General features: G+C 24.9%; 1 protein-coding gene across 4 annotated transcripts in view; it reads left to right on the top strand.

Moving 5' to 3' along the window:
• The window catches only part of LOC111628278 (somatostatin receptor type 2-like), a 152,452-nt gene that overhangs the window by 117,899 nt on the left and 13,816 nt on the right, over nucleotides 1-20,737 (top strand). The window lies entirely within an intron of this gene.

The following is a 20,737-nucleotide window of genomic DNA, read 5'->3' as shown; positions in this document are numbered from 1 at the left end:
AATTCAAAATTGTAAAAATCTGGGGGTCATTTTTGATCGATGGCCATACTTTACCTCTTAAATATAACACCAGAAAAAGTAAAAAAAACAAAAAAATGTGTAAATTAGACTTGATGAAAAATCAAAATTTCTATTTATTTATTATGTTTTCATTTTAAATAATTTAATTCATTTAAAAAAAAAAAGAAATTTTCGCTGAAATTTTGTCCTTTTTTTCAAGTCATGATTGCCTTCATTGTAGTTCCTGAGGATGAAGTCATATATTATATGTATATATATGAATTACTATCTCATGTGACCAATTATTTCTTTCTAAGCACGTATTGTACAAGTTATAACAGTGGAAATAATCTTCTTATCAGTTGAGTAACATGTACAACCTTCGTCCTAATTTCCTTTTTTTGTTTTCATGTTAACATATGTCAGAATTATGATAGACGAGTAAATAACCAATTCACTTAATATCTTTAAAGATTACTTTAATTTTTTTTAGAATAATATGGATGAATTCGCCTCACATTTATCTGTTTTACCTTGAGTTTTATATAGCTATATATTAGTAGATGTATGTCAGATAGACGGATGGATTACATGAGCATATGCCTAGTGGGTCCCTGGTCTCGGAGGCCCTCAAACTGGAGAGAAATAATGCATTTATAAATAATTCTATAGTTGCAATTTACTAGTTTATCATGCCGTAAAATTATGTAGAGGGCCCAATTGTTTTATGCCCGAGGCCCCTGAAAATGTTAAGTCAGTATTGGTTGATGTATAAAAAAATAAAACACTGAACACCTTATAACGCTGAGATATATTTATTAAAACACAAACGTTTTCAGCCTAATGTAATAGGCCATCATCAGGTGAATTTGCTATCGAATACCTTTTGAAAATTCTGTTAAATGGAACTTTCGAACCTTATAAATTCAAAATTATAACGTAAAATAAATTAACTAATCAATACACAAAATAACTATAATAAATAAATTAAAGCCATATTAATATAAATAATAAAATAAGGCGATATAAAAATAAAAACAAATAAATAAACCCAAAATATTAAATGCACAAAAAGGATTAAACTCATAAAATATATACATCAAAAAGCATCACATTATAAAGGGCAGATAGGAATTAATAATTTGTGTGTTTTAACTTTTCTTTTACAAGGAACTTCCACGCCGAAGGTAAACTATCAGCATCCCTTGCATTAATACAGCCGTCTCTTAATTTACTCTTATAAATTTCAATTTTTTCATGTTGCAACGCCAAAGATGGGGACCGCAACGTCTTTAGAATAGATGCTTCATTCCNAGACGTTGCGGTCCCCATCTTTGGCGTTGCAACATGAAAAAATTGAAATTTATAAGAGTAAATTAAGAGACGGCTGTATTAATGCAAGGGATGCTGATAGTTTACCTTCGGCGTGGAAGTTCCTTGTAAAAGAAAAGTTAAAACACACAAATTATTAATTCCTATCTGCCCTTTATAATGTGATGCTTTTTGATGTATATATTTTATGAGTTTAATCCTTTTTGTGCATTTAATATTTTGGGTTTATTTATTTGTTTTTATTTTTATATCGCCTTATTTTATTATTTATATTAATATGGCTTTAATTTATTTATTATAGTTATTTTGTGTATTGATTGGTTAATTTATTTTACGTTATAATTTTGAATTTATAAGGTTCGAAAGTTCCATTTAACAGAATTTTCAAAAGGTATTCGATAGCAAATTCACCTGATGATGGCCTATTACATTAGGCTGAAAACGTTTGTGTTTTAATAAATATATCTCAGCGTTATAAGGTGTTCAGTGTTTTATTTTTTTAAAAAAGAAGCTGAGTGGATATCCAATTGATTGGTTGATGTATAACTTATATTTATAATAATTAATAATTATACGAGATGAATTATTCTGGTAGAAAATAGAAAATTATGCAAAAACATAAAATGAGAATATTTTAAAATAAATTTAAGAGAAAGAAGCAATTAAATGATTTTATAAGATTTATTTAGTTAATAAATTGAATATTTTAAATTAAATCAATATTATGATCCTTCTTATCCTTACATTTCACATCATTACCGTAAGCAAATCAAACTTCAATTTCCTGATTCAGAGAGTCCGTGAACTGATTGTAAGTTCAAAATTTTTATATTTTGAAAGATTATTTATTCATTTATCATTAATTTAGTTCATTTATTAAAAATTATTCATTAATTTTTGATAAATGAATTAACTTTGTTCAATGGTGTGAGCATCTCTATATTCACTACATTCAAATTTTCTAGAATATTTTTTGTTTTTCGTTAAATGATAAGGATGATGATGATGAAAGTAATGGATTTCTTCAGATATTTTACTCATTTTTTAATAAAAAACTGAATAAATTAGTTAATTTTAAAATTATTTTAATAAACATTTATTGAATTTTTAAATGTTTAAATACAAAAATTTTTTAAATTTTATGAATAAATTTTTAAATTATAAAATAAATCAGTAATAAAACATAAAAATTAAATTCGTAAAAAAATATTAAATAATAATATTTTTCATATAATTATACAGATTTTTTCATAACTTATATAGAAAGATCGTTTACTTACAAATTAGTATAGTAAATTACATTTTTTTCCTAAATATCTCATTAATTTTGGATATTTTTTTAGACTTTTTTATCCCAATAACAACCAGTTGTTTGCACAGACAACCTGATTGGCCAAACTAATAAAATATTCTCATCATGAAACTAAGTAATAAGTAAATTCTCTTCTAATTACTCCAAATTTTTTCCCTTTATCTTTATTTTTTTAATCGAGAAGTCTTCAAAAATTTTATATTTACGAACAATTTTTACGCGTAGGCCTAATTTGAAATTTTATATTAAAATTTGCCACTTCTAACAGCTTCGTTAGTTGCAAATCCTATGTAATTTTTAAATAAACCTGTAAGAAATGTATTATTATTATTATTATTATTATTTTAACTTGAAATTGTTAAATTTTGTAATTATTTTACTTAATAAACATTTTAATAATTTAATTTACTTAATTATTCGAAATTTTGTCATTGAAAACTTCATTTAAAATCATTGATATTGATGCTATTAACTTATTTAATTGATCAGAAACTTGATATCTTCATTTTAATTTCCTTATTTTTCTCACTTTATTATTGTTTTTTAAGGAAAATATTGCTTGAAATATTTATAATAACGATAATTTTTTAGGATTTTATTTTTATTTTTAATTAATTATTTTTTTTACTACTATAATAACCATTAATAACACAATGTCCACAACTAACGAAGATATATTTGAAAATTGCTACTCAAAACTGTACTGAAAAAATATATATTATTACCATAAATTTAATTCATATAAATCATTTAATGCTAATATTAATTGTATTTATTATTTAAGTATAAATTTATACATGAATTTTAACATTAATCATGTTATATCTGCGCTAACTTTCTATAACTTTACATTATATAATAGCAGAGATCTACAGTAAATACAGTGGCGCATTATTCTATGGCCGAAAAAAGGGCACTTACCCGGGGACCCCACTAACAGGGCCCCCCGAATCAGTGTTTTATAAAGAAAATATTCCTCTAAATTTTCCGAAGAAAAATGTCTGAAGTCAATATTACGTGAGGCCCTTAATTCAAATTAGCCCGGACCCCGCGAGCTGTATACATTTTAATGCATTATAATTAGCTTTCTAATTAATAAAGATAATAAATTTATTAAATTTTTCATCACATAATACAAATTAATTCTTATAACATCGCATTTAAATGTTTTATCATCAATTAATTTCCTATATTTTAATATGTATGTGTGTCACTTTAGGTCGAGATTTTATAATTATATAATGAGTTTTGTATTCATTAAATCGATTTAGAGTATTATTTAACACGTCTTGTTCAATATAAAGAGGAAAATATCCTTGAACAGGAATTTTAAACACAAGAAAATCATTGAACAAAGTCTGGTATATTGACCTCGTCTGAGTATCGATCAACAAGTTTGCTTCGAGAATACAATATTGTGAATTATGCCTTTTTTTTCTAATTAGAAAATAGAAAACGTTTTCATAAATTGGCCTTAATTGATAGATTTACAGATATTTAATTTAATTTAATTTAATTATTTCTTAAAATATCAATAATTTCGTGCCGTAATCAATTTTAACTTTATTTTTCAACCAATCATTTCTTGCGACTTTTCTTAACTTAATAATCATAAAAGCGTTACAAATTTGCTAAATTAATTAATTATTTATTAATATGTAAAATAAAATAATGAAAAAAGTTTAACTTCTTACGTGTAAAGTGTGAAGAAAGCCGTAGCATTAATTAAGTTTATAAATCAATTTTACTCTCTCGGCTGTTAAAAAACAAAGGGAAAATATAGTAAATGACCCCAAGATTTTTACATATTACATATAACACGATTTCGTTTACCCAATTTAAAGCTTAATAACTCTTGTACCTTTTGTCGAAAATTTCTATAATTTTTCATGGAGGTTTTTGAGTTAAGGTGAAATGTTTCTGGAAATTTTTAGGAAAAACGCACCATAGATTCAAGAGATATGACCCTTATATCTTTCGAACCCCATCTTCTCCCTTAATATCTCCCAAACACCCATCTTCGCTCTTCATATTTCTCGAACCCCCATTTTGGCCCTTACTATCTTCTGAACCTCTTTCTTGGCCCTTAATATCTCCCCAATCAATCTTAAAAACGTAATGGTAGCAATTATTTAAGACGAAAACAAGTAATGTCAAGGAAGTTCGCCAACAACTTCGCTAGTTTTTTTTATATAAATAATGAAAGTTGAAAATTTATTTTAAAAATGTTTAATCTATAAAATTTAAAAATATAAGATTTTAATATAATATATAAAAACATAAAAATTTAAAAATGAACAACAAAATCACTTTTGGTAGCTGAAGGCTTAAACAGAGGTGTAAATTAGTGACAACACGAAGAATATTTGGCAATTTATAAATGAATTATAATATAATTTGCTACAGATTCGTGATTTTTAATCGTTATATTCTATAAATTTAACAATTTATTGTATCATTCTTACTCATACTTCTAACTCTTTATAAGCATAATCTCTGTTTAAAAATTGATAAAAATTAAAATATAAGCTTATTAAATATAATAAAAGTTAAATTTTTACATCATATTTTAATTTGATAGACCAGAAAATTATTAAACTACTGTAAAATATTTTAATTCGACAATAAAAAATGTATTCCAAGTCTTTTAATAACGTTTTAAAAATAGTTCATTTTTAATTTAATTTTATAAAATTGAACTGAAAGGAAATATTTAAACTATTTTCATAAATTAAATTAAAATTGATCAAATTTTATCAAAGAATAAAAACAACTTTTTCTTTATAAATTACTTCGCGTAGAATGAAAATATTTTAACATTCTTGTTTACTATAAGAAAATAAATTAAGTTTAGTAAAGTGATTTTTGTATTTAACTTTATTCTAAATTACTTTGAACTAGTTAAAAATATGTAAATTTAAAAATATGCTAATAAGAATTATCAGATGCAATTCCTTATCAGAATTGAAGTGGAAAGTCGACAAGAAGCAAATCTTGTTAGACATAAATAAATAAATATTCTTTATAGAAAAAACTAGCATAAATAAAATTAAATATAAAATTAATTAAAATTTTAATTTAATTCATTTTTAATCAACATTTTGATAGAAAAAACGACGAAGTGATGCGGAAGAGCATCTTCATTTTCAAGAGAAGTAAAGTTTAGAATGGAAAGAATTATTGAAGAAGCAAATTAAACGAAATTTTTGACAATTTTAATGGAAACTTTTTTTAAAAAATTAACTGTGAAATCGTATTTCATAAATTCTAATCTATGGAGCTAATGACAATGCTTAGAGCTAATTTCTAAAGCAGTCTTTCATCTATACATTTATAGATTTAAGATAAGCTGTTACAATTAATGTAAGGCTAGAAAAACTTTATCCATTATGAAATTTTAAATTTTAATCTGCTAATTTTAATTTTAATTTTAAATTCTATCTCAAATTTTCCTACCATGTCAAAAGTTTCAATATTGATTGCAAGTTTTTTGTGGAGACTCGAATCCTTCATATATTAATAACTTGCACAAGTTTCATAAAAAGAACGTTAGATTTATACAAAGTAGACAGAAATTATTGTAAAAATATATCTAAAATCTTTATTTATTGATAAGTTAAAGAAAAAAGTTTTTTAATTGAGAAACTCTCCTAATTTTGAAATGTTAACGTGTTTAACATTCGATTTCTGTCGCATTTTCTTAAAAATGAAAAATTGCAATATTTTTATTTTAAATTTATTATTTAAAAATATTTTAGTAATTAATTTTAAAAAAATTTGAATTATATTTAAATTAATGAATTTATTAAATTTCATTTAGCATATTGAAAATAAAATGAAGAATACATTTCCCCCTGAGAACAACGTATTTAAAATAAAGAAAATTTATGGAAATTTTTTAGAAAGTAAAATATATATATATATATCTTTTTCGAAAGGAAATTAAACCAAAAAATTAAGTTTTTTTAAGGATTTTTGATTAAAAAAAATTTAATTTGTTATCTTTTATATTTTATGCAAAATATAAAAAAGTCATATTAAATTTAATTTGTTAACAAAATACAAAAAAATTATATCTTTGAAAAGTTAATTAAAAACTTTTTTATATGAATTAATAAATAAAAGTAATATAATTGCCATCTTAATTTTCCTTTTTTTTCTCCACTCATCTCCCTTTCTCCTTCATCTTCCTTTTCTTATTCTCAAGTTATTTTGGATAATTAATAACAACTTTTGATCACCCCAAAACACTTAAATTTTTTCTTACAATAGGTTGGATTTATTTAGCTAATTTTTAGACGATAAATAATTTAAAATGGAAAAGAAATCAAAATTAAAATTAGAATGGATAAGAAGCGAAACAAAATTTGAGGAGAGTGTTATATATCTTCATCTTGAATGTATACTTGCCTATTATAGACAAGATATCATAAAGGTTTCTATCTGGTCTGGAAAATTTTTAGCCAAACTATTTCATTGATATAACCTGACACATTCTTTCCAAAAAAACACAACAAAAGATGGCCTCGAAAATTCTTCTCTTCTTAAAAAAAATGGAAGTATAGTCTCGTGCTTCCATTTTTTTCTTTAATTACATTTCTTCGCTGTTCAATTTATTACAAGCGAATATATATATTTTTTATAACTTATAAATTTTAAAACCTTTTTTTTAAAATTTATTTCTTCATCTATTTTATCTGTCGTTTATTAGATTCCTTTTTCGGTTCCGTTTTTATACTCACCTCTTAATTTTTGTAAAAATATTTTTAAAGAAATTTAATTTCTTATTTTAGTTTATTTTAAACGTTTACGTATCTAAACTATTATTGAATGTTACGATTTATTTAGGGAGGTCCAAAAGTCAGTTAACAGAGATAGGAGAGACCGAATCGCCTATAACAAGGTGCAGCTGCTCTCTACCGGTTTTAAACGTTCTTAAAAAAGTCTCTCGGTTAACTGACTTTTGGGTCTCCCTATATTTTAAATTCGAAATATGCATAAATTACATTCAAATTAATTAAAACCTACTTCAAACGTTATTCATAAGACATTTTCTTAATGAATAACGTTTGAAGTAGGTTTCGATTATTGTGTGAAGTCTGTGAAGGTTCTCTTATTGCAAATCGACTTTGTATGTAATTCAAATTAAAGAAACACGTTGAATTCGTTTCCTTAGTATTTTTTATCGAATTTTCTTGACTACAATCAACTAAATCGAGTTTCCTTACCTGTTTCTTCCAACTGATGAATAAAATTGCATGGCTTTGATAATACGTACGCTCTGGAGTCTGTTTAAAAATATATCGAAATGGCAAATTTACAAGCAAATTTCTAACTTAAAATACTACAAATGTGTTAAAATTCGTGCTTAAGAAGATTTAAATAAAGTTTTCATCATTAATTTTAAAGAAAATATTCAAATTCATGATGTTAAAATTTAATTTCTCTTCGTACGTTCCTTGCTAAGAATTAATTCTTTATTAAATATTTAAATCGATTGGAATATTTTTTAACAATTTAATAGGATATTTTTTGAAATAAAATGAATATTTTATTAAATTATAATTAATTTTTATGCAGTAAGTTGATATTAGTACTGAGATTACATTATTGATTTTGGCAATTAAGAAACTTTTTTAACACGAAAATTTCATTTTTAATAATTTTAAACTAATTTTTCATAAAAGAAAACGCTTTTTAACATAAATTATCTGTAACAACTATTATAAATAGTTTTAAAAGCGAATTTTTTTTAATAATTAAATTAATGAGTAGGCCTATATATATAAAGTTTGATATAATTTTTATTTGAATTCTTTAATAAAAACATATGTACTAAAATTTTTAATAAGAATATTTTAAATTATGAAAATTATATAATTTTATACTAAATTACAGTAATATAGTATCAAATTATCAAAATTCAAAATAATTAGTTTAATTTTTTATATTAATTAATAAATGAAATTAATATTTTTTCCCCTCTCTTCTTGCTTTTCTTCCTTTGCTTCTGCTCTTTTGCCACATTTTCCTCTTCTTTCTCCTTCGTCACTAATTAATATACACTTTAGTTAATACATTAACTCTATATTTGAAGCTATAGATTTTCCAACTCCCTATAACATTTTATGGATTAAGTTTAGATGAATGAAGATGTTTTGAGCTTCTTCTCTGACCTATATTCATATATCATCGGTCTATAAATAACTTATCCCTTGCATAAAGGAAACATAATTCTCCTAGGAGTCTTAATTTTCTTATTCAACTATACATTAGTGCTGTATCAAGTAAAAACTTAATTAAATACGAACAAAAAAGTATTTGTGATTTATCTATTATATAAATTTTAACTCAACTTCGAATGGAATTTTTTAAAGCAATTCTAATTTGTATTTTAATTCTTAAAATAATGATTAATTTACTTGGAACTGTTGTTATAAATTGTAAATTAATTTACATAAAATAGTTTTTTTAAAATAATTAATTATTTATTTATAATTTTTTAAAATTATTTATATATATATGCAAATAAATGTCCTAAATTTAAAAGGGTTTTTTAAACTAATTTTTTTAATGTGTAATAGTATTTTTAATGTAAAAATAATTAAAATATAGTAAACGATAATATTAAATATAAATTTAATTAATATTCTTACAAAAATGTACCAAAATCACAGAAAAATATGGAAAAAGGAAAGAGAACAAATAGCNATATTGAAAATAAAATGAAGAATACATTTCCCCCTGAGAACAACGTATTTAAAATAAAGAAAATTTATGGAAATTTTTTAGAAAGTAAAATATATATATATATATCTTTTTCGAAAGGAAATTAAACCAAAAAATTAAGTTTTTTTAAGGATTTTTGATTAAAAAAAATTTAATTTGTTATCTTTTATATTTTATGCAAAATATAAAAAAGTCATATTAAATTTAATTTGTTAACAAAATACAAAAAAATTATATCTTTGAAAAGTTAATTAAAAACTTTTTTATATGAATTAATAAATAAAAGTAATATAATTGCCATCTTAATTTTCCTTTTTTTTCTCCACTCATCTCCCTTTCTCCTTCATCTTCCTTTTCTTATTCTCAAGTTATTTTGGATAATTAATAACAACTTTTGATCACCCCAAAACACTTAAATTTTTTCTTACAATAGGTTGGATTTATTTAGCTAATTTTTAGACGATAAATAATTTAAAATGGAAAAGAAATCAAAATTAAAATTAGAATGGATAAGAAGCGAAACAAAATTTGAGGAGAGTGTTATATATCTTCATCTTGAATGTATACTTGCCTATTATAGACAAGATATCATAAAGGTTTCTATCTGGTCTGGAAAATTTTTAGCCAAACTATTTCATTGATATAACCTGACACATTCTTTCCAAAAAAACACAACAAAAGATGGCCTCGAAAATTCTTCTCTTCTTAAAAAAAATGGAAGTATAGTCTCGTGCTTCCATTTTTTTCTTTAATTACATTTCTTCGCTGTTCAATTTATTACAAGCGAATATATATATTTTTTATAACTTATAAATTTTAAAACCTTTTTTTTAAAATTTATTTCTTCATCTATTTTATCTGTCGTTTATTAGATTCCTTTTTCGGTTCCGTTTTTATACTCACCTCTTAATTTTTGTAAAAATATTTTTAAAGAAATTTAATTTCTTATTTTAGTTTATTTTAAACGTTTACGTATCTAAACTATTATTGAATGTTACGATTTATTTAGGGAGGTCCAAAAGTCAGTTAACAGAGATAGGAGAGACCGAATCGCCTATAANTAAAAATATAAACGAATTACACATCATTAAACACATAAACTGCACACATACCTTGGCCATAATAATAATGAAGTAAATACAGAGTGAGAAATGACATAAATATAAATAAGATTTAGGAATTATAAAAATATTCTTTAATATGAAGTAACGTGAAGATATCAGTTAACTAAACAAATTGACTTGACATATCTTTGGCAGCAGATTGTGTTGACAGACAGATATGTGAATGTGGTTCATAGTATCGAGGAGGGTGCAATCTTACAGGTGCCTTCGGGATAGTGAATTGTAAATATTACTCTATCTTACAGAAATACTTTCCCTGCACAATATATAACACCGAGTAAATCATATATCATACTAAAATAGTCACGAGTTGCCTCCAGATAATCTATCAACTTCCCCCTTTAAAGTAACAGCTCTTATTGTAAAAATATTTTTAAAGAAATTTAATTTCTTATTTTAGTTTATTTTAAACGTTTACGTATCTAAACTATTATTGAATGTTACGATTTATTTAGGGAGGTCCAAAAGTCAGTTAACAGAGATAGGAGAGACCGAATCGCCTATAACAAGGTGCAGCTGCTCTCTACCGGTTTTAAACGTTCTTAAAAAAGTCTCTCGGTTAACTGACTTTTGGGTCTCCCTATATTTTAAATTCGAAATATGCATAAATTACATTCAAATTAATTAAAACCTACTTCAAACGTTATTCATAAGACATTTTCTTAATGAATAACGTTTGAAGTAGGTTTCGATTATTGTGTGAAGTCTGTGAAGGTTCTCTTATTGCAAATCGACTTTGTATGTAATTCAAATTAAAGAAACACGTTGAATTCGTTTCCTTAGTATTTTTTATCGAATTTTCTTGACTACAATCAACTAAATCGAGTTTCCTTACCTGTTTCTTCCAACTGATGAATAAAATTGCATGGCTTTGATAATACGTACGCTCTGGAGTCTGTTTAAAAATATATCGAAATGGCAAATTTACAAGCAAATTTCTAACTTAAAATACTACAAATGTGTTAAAATTCGTGCTTAAGAAGATTTAAATAAAGTTTTCATCATTAATTTTAAAGAAAATATTCAAATTCATGATGTTAAAATTTAATTTCTCTTCGTACGTTCCTTGCTAAGAATTAATTCTTTATTAAATATTTAAATCGATTGGAATATTTTTTAACAATTTAATAGGATATTTTTTGAAATAAAATGAATATTTTATTAAATTATAATTAATTTTTATGCAGTAAGTTGATATTAGTACTGAGATTACATTATTGATTTTGGCAATTAAGAAACTTTTTTAACACGAAAATTTCATTTTTAATAATTTTAAACTAATTTTTCATAAAAGAAAACGCTTTTTAACATAAATTATCTGTAACAACTATTATAAATAGTTTTAAAAGCGAATTTTTTTTAATAATTAAATTAATGAGTAGGCCTATATATATAAAGTTTGATATAATTTTTATTTGAATTCTTTAATAAAAACATATGTACTAAAATTTTTAATAAGAATATTTTAAATTATGAAAATTATATAATTTTATACTAAATNTTTCGACTGGTTATACACTAAAATATTAATTTGCATTTATATTAATTAAAGATTGACTATGAAAAGGAATTTTTGTCTTGTTAACATTTTATTTTTATAATTTAAGGATATTTAAATGTAATTTTTAGTACCTTAAAGTATTGTTGGAAGTATTGTATAGTGTTCAAAACTGGCTCGAAGTATTTTATATTGTTCCATTAACTCGTATAATAATCTCTAATGGCTGTTACGTCAGTGGTTATAGTCATAGATCATCTAAGCTTTTTTATTTTCTCGCGCTTTTAAAGGCCTCAGATACAAATATATGCTCGTATACATTCAATCCTGGTTGAATACTCGGTATCAAGTATTAGCTTGTACGTTATACGATATCAAATATCATGTTTTATGGATTTTACATTGTGTAAACCTTTATGAAAGGACCTGCAAGCCCACTCTTGTTTAATGCTTTGAAAAATCTAAAAACTATCACTGCATATAGGTAGGCCTATCTATATAGTTTCATTTCATCAATAACGAAGTTAAATTAAATTACATTTGATTAAATTAAGTTTCTACAACATAGTTTATAATAAAATTCAATTAATTTATATACTTATTTTAATATACAGAAATTTAATAATAATTAATATCTAGCTTTAGAAGTATTAAAGCTGTTGGAACGGAAAATCTTGATGGTTTTCCGAGAACAGAGAGATATTTTCTGTCTCATTAAAAAATTACAAATGGTACTATGCCAGATTTAACGATTCCTATTATACAATAATAATTATTTTCTTAATCGTAATAAAATATAATGATTTATAAAATTATAGATCTTATTTTCGAAAAAAACGGCTTAGATTTAACATGAATAGAGAATTTTTCTTGGTTATCCTTTGAAGTGTTTGGATGATGAGGTTCTTTTTAAAATGTTTTCATTTATTATGCTTTTCCGGTGTATATAGTATTTAAGCAAAGCAATTCAACATTTTTTCAAGTTTTCATTTTTTAAACTAAAAATTTAACTCTGTAGGATGTTTACATCTTTCGAAACCATGGCTTTAAGAGCATCCATGTAAAAATTAATTGTAGTTAGTTCATCTACATTTAACCTTTAGATATAAATGAAAATAGATTTGATAATAAGGTGTAAAAATACAAAAAATACTAAATAACATTAGAAATATATATAATTTTTTATGAACTATCATGAATTCTTTGCTTGTAGTCTATGGAACGGATGCTGTATGTTGAGGAACTCGTGTCTCTAGCTGTTTTACAATAAAGTATAAAAACAGATTACGATCTTGTTTCTACAGTAGACATGATCTTTATCCAATTTGGCACAATTTCAATTTTCACATAAAGGCACCTAAAGGCAATCTGTAAAGAAATGGACTAAATTGCCTTTTCGTTTTCTTTTATTTTACACGAAACGAGAATGAGATCGAGTTTCTAATAAATTGATTATGCATAGTTTCACTTTGCTCGAAAATTGGAGCAAAACTGTCAAATTTTTTTCTAAATTTAAGGGAAATAAATTTGATTTTTGGAAGCTAACTAAAGAGAAAAATATTAAATGTTTTTCCTATTTTTATATATTTTATTTTTACAAATTGTAACATTCATCAAACTACTGACTTTAGGCAAATTAGGTTGTAAAATTTCCAATTTATACTGAAATTAGCGTTATATTTTGGTTTCTGTAATAAAATATCTCTAAGATTCATTTTAATAAAAATTTTTTTTTAATTTAAATTTCAAATTTATTGCCAGTTTTCTTTAAATTTCTAAAAGAAAATCATTTACTTTAATTTTTATTTAAATGTTTTATTTTTTGTATTTAAAATACAGTGAATTATTGATATAGTGAATAATTTTGTTCGTTCTTGTTATTCTTTATGTATATAGTTAACACTGATATAGTGAAAAATTTAGTTGAGTTGTTTGAGAATTCACTATAACGAGAGTTCACTGGATACGAAATTTTACTTAGAATGGCGATATAATCAATTAAAGTGTCAATAAAAGTAATTTAAATGATTTTTGATGATAATTATTATTAACAATCAAATAAATGATAAGGAATATTTTAGAATCTAAGAAATTTAATCGATTATATCTCAAGGCCTAAGTACTGTACAGTATTAAGCAATTGGGAATAATGTAGTTTAATAACTTTTAGAGATTGAAAAAATAATAATTTTCAAATTGTTTTTTTTATAAAAATAATTCAACAATGCTTTGCATATTGCATATTTACACCACACAGTCAATAGTGAAAATAATTTGTAAAATTCATTATATGAGTAAGAAGTGAATCAATATTTATTCACTTCTTAGTTCTTAGTCACGTATTTTACATTTTCACCAATTTATAAGAAATATTTTAAATTGTCTGAATAATTTTTGAAATTTTCATTGTAATCTTTATTTGGGAATCTGAATCTGCTCGTCAAGTATAAATTTCGATTTAATGACAGTATGAATTATAAAGGATTATTTATAGAATATTTTACTTTAAAAGTAAAGAATTTTTGATGAATTGATGTCAATTCGATTAATTTACTTGAGCCTAATAGGGAAAATATCGATAAGTTATAATTGGATCTTGCCTGAGGCACTTCAAATTTGCTAAGTTTGGTTCCTTGCGAGCAAAATAAGGAGGATATTAATATGAAGTTCTCCGTAACATGCTATATTTTAAATTTCTCGGGATTAATTTTATAATTTAAATTTTTCTTCATATACTATTAAAAGAAAATAACTAAAATATAGATTTTTCTTTTTTAATTAATATAACTCTTATCCAAGGAGAATTACGATACTTTACAATACTTTTTAAAAAATTTATATTAAACATACACACATTCGACATTCAAATCTAGTTAGTTTTTATTTTCAGCTACAAACAAGTACAAAGTTTTAAACTCTATATTGATTTTTTGTATGTGAAAATACCAGAACGGTTCAAATTCTTGTTGCAACTTGCCACATTATTGGGGCAAGTTGCAACAAAATTGTTATTTCCATACATTTATTTCCAAACATGATCTCATTGCAACGTTTCATGAACACTTTCATATGGTCTTCTTCATCATTAAATACACGGCTAGGTAATTTATAACCAACATTTAGTGGTTTGGTATCTCCTGTTTCTTTTCTCTTGTGTAGTTTAATTAATAATAACCTTTGACAAGATGGAATAATGGATAATGTATTTTTCTGCAACGTTTCTGCAGGAAAATACTTTTTTTCTAGTACTTTTTCAGATGCTTTAATCATAACGCCTCAATTTTTTTCATATTGTTGCCAAAGAAATGTTGCCGCATACCTCACACAACATGCACTACATACCACGCTGTTTTTCATGAACGTGATCGTAGACTTTTAAAAAGTTACAGTAGTATTATCACCACATCGTCAAAGCTGCAAACTACAGCATGAATACTAAACACACATTACCATTTCTTTAAAATAAGTAGTGAAACTTACCGAGATTTACTTCAGAGCCTGAAAATAACATTTTCCTTATAAAAAAACTGCCTCATTTACTCCAGATTACCAAAACTTCTAGAACAGGAAGTATTGTAGCAGTTGAAAATTCTGCCAATACGTGATAGCACTATTCTCTAACGCCAATTTTTAAAATTGCAGTGTTGCAAACCACTTCTGTTGCATTTAACCCCGGTTTTTCCGGGTTAAATGCAACTATGCCAATTTGATTTAAATGGAATTCAAATGATTTTTTCTTGGTTTTTCTGAAAAAACTAATATAAATTCATTTTTTAAAATAATGGATCACTATTTTTCATAGCATAGTTTTAGTAAATATTTTCATAAATATATGTAACATGTTAAAAATCGTCTTGGAAAATGCATCTTAATATTCATTTAGCAGGATATCATGACAATTTATGCTATTTGAAATTACTGGAGTTTAAGGTCAAAGTTTATGTACATTGTTTACAAGAATTCCTACAACAAAACTTATGTGTAATAATAAATTTAGTTTTATAGAAATTTAATGAGAATTCTTTATTTTACCATCTCAGTTCATGTTTAATCCATTATATACCAAAGACTATTTCTTAAAAATTATTGTAAAGTGATTTTTATTGGAAAATTCTTTACTTTTTCGATCGAAAATTTAGGAAAGTTGAAAAGCCTTTCACACAATACTTTTTTTCCCTCTAGTTTTACTTACTGGCTCTTTATCCTTAATTTATTTTAACGTGAGCGATGAAAAAGATGAGATCTCTCGAAGACATCTTATATTTTGAATGAGAAGGATTCGCATTCGTTCAAATCCTCTTACTTAGAAGAGAGACGAAAGAATTTTATCTAAAGTTAACGAAATGATAACTTAAGAATTTTATGCTGTAATGTTATTGCTTGAGATTTATTTTTCAAAAGAAAATTACCAGAAGTTTATTTCTTTCTGTTTTGTTTCTGACGATATCTGCTTAAGAAATTCGTGAATGATTTTTACTCAAATTTAAGCGATTAATAATTTTTATAATTTTAAATACTTTATGATTATTTTCCCTCGTTGCTTGGTCTCATTTTTTACAGTAAAAGAATTGAATAATTGAAGAACTAAACTAACTGAATTGGGTTTAATGTTTTCTACATACAATTGCAATTATTTAAAAGAATAAAATACATTAATTCTCCTTAAATTTCATTTAATAAGACTATTTCGCATTTCCTGAAATAGCTGAAGAATCGCAGATTTTATGAAGTTCTAAGAAAATCGATATTTACAGATTATCATTTATGAAGATATATTAACTCATAACTGCATCAACAGTAGGAAAATGGGTTTTTTATTTTAAATTTAATTACTTTTTCATCCGAATAGGAACGGAATTCCCAAATATCCGATGCTTGACCCTTATTCTTTAATGAATTCTTTAACCAAAGAATTATCTCTTCATAAGGGTCAACCTAATTCAATAACTCTCGCAATTGATCCGCTCTATACTTCCTCAATAGAAAATGTTATATCGAAATTTTCCATTATCTTTCAAATAATATTTCCAAAGTTTATTTTGCAAATTTTTATTCCTTTCAGTCAAAAATGACTGCAGTATTTTTTAAGTATTGGTCGACTAGGTAGATGGTTGAGCTGTAGGGTGATCGAATATCCCAGATAAATGTTGGTAACTTTCTACCTTACTACTAAGTGGTGTTCATTATCTTCGAGCTTGTTTGCCTTTCTTCTGAGCTCTTGTTTATTGCTGGAAGTTCTCAGAGCTTCGCGTTTTCTAAAGCAACGATTCAGTTACTCGAAACAGGTTTGAACGTAAGTTTTCTTTCGAAGATAAGTCTGAATATCATAACCTTACAAGAACCTTAACAATTGAATAAGAAGAAAGTCGACGATATGATGTCAGGCTACTGTCAAACTTACCACGGACAATACAGATTGGGTCATCGTTTCCAATCTCTCATCTATGTTGATTGACTCCATTGGTAGTCAGGCCTACTCGAAATGGTCGCAATTGTACCATACAGTTTATAATGTATTGATATGATAATCATTCAATCAATCAGCATTTAAACAAGAATGAACATTGACAATTTTTTACCTTAGAAAACATTTTTTAAGAATCTAAAAAATGACTGATTCATTTGAAATATCGTTCAAAAAGTATGACTAACAAATAATTTAATATTTTAATAAACTTATAGATAAGAATGCCCTCTATAGAAAATTATATGATTTTTGATTTTAAAAAAGTTATGAAGAGTAAATATGGAGTATTTATCATGGAAATTTTCTAGGAAACAAAATTAATTCCACATCAAAAGTCCCGATTAATTTCTTTCTACATTAATTGAACTATTTTATTTTTTATTACATTATTTATTTGCAAACGAGTAGGCACATAACACACTTCACTCCAAAATGTTCTAATATTTTGTTAAAGTTCACGATAATTCACATAATTACTAATGGATTTCCTGTATTCTGTTTACTGTTATTAAATAGAATATTTTCATTTCTTAGAGATTCATTGTTGAACTTTGTAGAGTTCTAATATTTTATTTTATTCGGGATTCCAATTGTTCTAGCTAATAATGGATGCAAACTAATTATAATTAGAAACGTTCAACAACAAAACAATTTGGAATCTTTGTTGTTAATTCATTAGATCAGGATATTATTTTATCTGATGAAGTGGATCATAAAAGCCATAATGGATTTTTACTACAAACTTATTCTAGATTTTATTACATATTTAGAAAATTACCCATTTTATTAGATATGTTAATTGCTAAATTCAGACTTAAACTTCTTCCTAATTAATTTTGCCACAACGTATATTACAAATAAAATTCTATCTTCTGCCTTGAAAATATTCAAAATTTCAAACTGGAGATTTTTCGGAGAACATTTAAAATTCCTGACTGCATATAAAGGAATTTTATAATGTTAAGGGTTTGAAGATTTATGATTCTATAAACATTTTGCTTAGTTTTCCCGATATATTATGAAGAAATTACTAACAAACTTTTGAGTTTATTCTAGACAATTTCGCTGCTCTTAAAGGTGCATGTATATAATTGTATAGCTTATTCTTATTTGTAAGAGTAGGCAACTATAGATTAATTATTAATAACGGCATTTAAGTGGCTAATTATTTATAATTTGCCTTATACTCTAACAGTTTATTAAAAAATTGAATATGAATCATAAAACTCTTCTTAATGCGATGATATTCTTTCATAGCTTTTTAATGTTTGGAAAATAAATATTTTTTGTAGAACACTTCTACAGAACTTTCCGAATTGATGACGTCATCAAAGTTCTGTATTGATGCCGCTAGTTGGATTGGAAAATCTTGGATGAGAACGTCATCAGTGACGTTTTCCATTGATGCCAGTTGCATTGTCTTAATGGATGAAGCCTAATAGCTCCTGCAGTTCTTTTCTTCCTTATTGTCGGCAAGAGCTTCTGAAAACTACGTAATACTTTGTCACTGTGTAATATTGCATAATCGAAAATCTACTATTTTTATAGTTTTTTCTGATAACAACGAGGAATCAATCGACTTTGATTTTAATTTCTATACATTTTTTCCGTTTTTAAACATTTTAAAAACTAATTTCTATTTTCTATAAATATCTTTTAAACCAATCGAGTTTACTGACAGATATTTTTTATAATTTGAATTGAAATTGTTGTTTCCATTCTTAAATTAATTTTTAACGTTTCATACTTTTTATTATTTTTATTGTGAATATAAAACAATAAGGTATGACAACAATTATTTTTACACTTAATATACAAAGTGGCCCGATAATCAGTTAACAAGTGCTTGCAATTATTCGTGATTCAGCAGTTATCATCTGTCTCAACCGTTCTAAAAAATAATCTTAAAAATATTGAATTTAAAATGCTTACAAAGCTAAGACATCTTTAATAAATATTATACAAGTGGAAATTCTTTATGGTTGTAATATGCATGAAAAAATGCAATTCTTGTTAAGCATTGATAATTCTTGTTAAACATTGATAAGTGATATTTATGTTTTCAATCATATATCATGATCATAAATTATCATTGAATTTAATTAAAGAAGAAAATTACGAACTTTTACTACAATTTTCGACCATTTTCGAGAATAAATTATCCATAAAAAGTATCATTTTTCCTATTTTAAATTAAATAAACGATTTAAAAAGAAATTACAGTATATAAAAATAGTTTTTTTAAAGTAACAGAAAATTTGATAAACTAAAATTATTATTATTATTAAATGATTAATATATTTAAAAATGATATTTAAATAATAAATTTTAAATTATTTCTTAATAAAATTTTTCGAATTAAAATGAGTTTTTACTTTACTCATGGCCGAACCGACTTAATTAAAGACAAGTGAGTTGCACTTTTGTATTGAGGTCATGAAGCAACTTCGAAAGATGGAATCTATTCAGGAGCACTTCATCTCTCTAGAGTACTTCAGAGAAAAGATAGTCTTTTATTAATTGAAAATGGGAAGAACAATAAAAAAGCGAATAGTTATAGTAGTAGCGAATGCAAAGAGGTTTTTATTAAGTAGATCCATGGATTCGACACGGTTGCATGTTTTGTAATTAACTAATCGATGTTATCAATCGAAAAGTATAGGGCTAGTAGACGACATTTGTGGGTCTTCCGTCTTATTCGAATCGAGCATCCCGACAACTGTATCGTTCCCACAACGATTATGTGTCTTTCCAAAGAGGATTTCGATGCAGTTTACTAACTAATCAATGTATATCTGACTTTGATTGCTTCAATTTTTTTCTAAGTTTTTAGGTTAGTAGCATCGTAATATTTTTATTTAAAGAAATTTTTACTTTTGCCTCTACCTTTATATAAACCCAATTAAAAGTTATTTAAAAAAAGGTGAATTAAGTCACGCTTAAGGGCCTATGATGTAAGGACCTCAGACTAGGCACTTTCTAAGGAACAGTATAAATATATACAGCAAAACCTAGATAAAGAGGAATCGTGAGGGTGCCTAATATTTTTTCTGGTTTGGCAGATTTCCGTTTTATTCAGGTTCCGTTTTAGACAAGTTTCACTGTATATTTTTTAAGTATATAAGAAAAATATTAAAATGATATGTGTAATTCTGTGTAATTCAATAATATGACGAGTAAAAATATTTTATCCAATGACATCACTTTACAGGCGTTATATTTAACAAAACTAATAGATTTGAAATTTTATATTTATATAACTTTTATGGGCAATA

The sequence above is a fragment of the Centruroides sculpturatus genome, unplaced genomic scaffold, assembly GCF_000671375.1.
Source record: "Centruroides sculpturatus isolate CEXI.00-Female unplaced genomic scaffold, Cexi_2.0 scaffold65, whole genome shotgun sequence".
Taxonomy (NCBI): domain Eukaryota; kingdom Metazoa; phylum Arthropoda; class Arachnida; order Scorpiones; family Buthidae; genus Centruroides; species Centruroides sculpturatus.
This window is presented reverse-complemented; position numbering and strand designations above follow the sequence as displayed.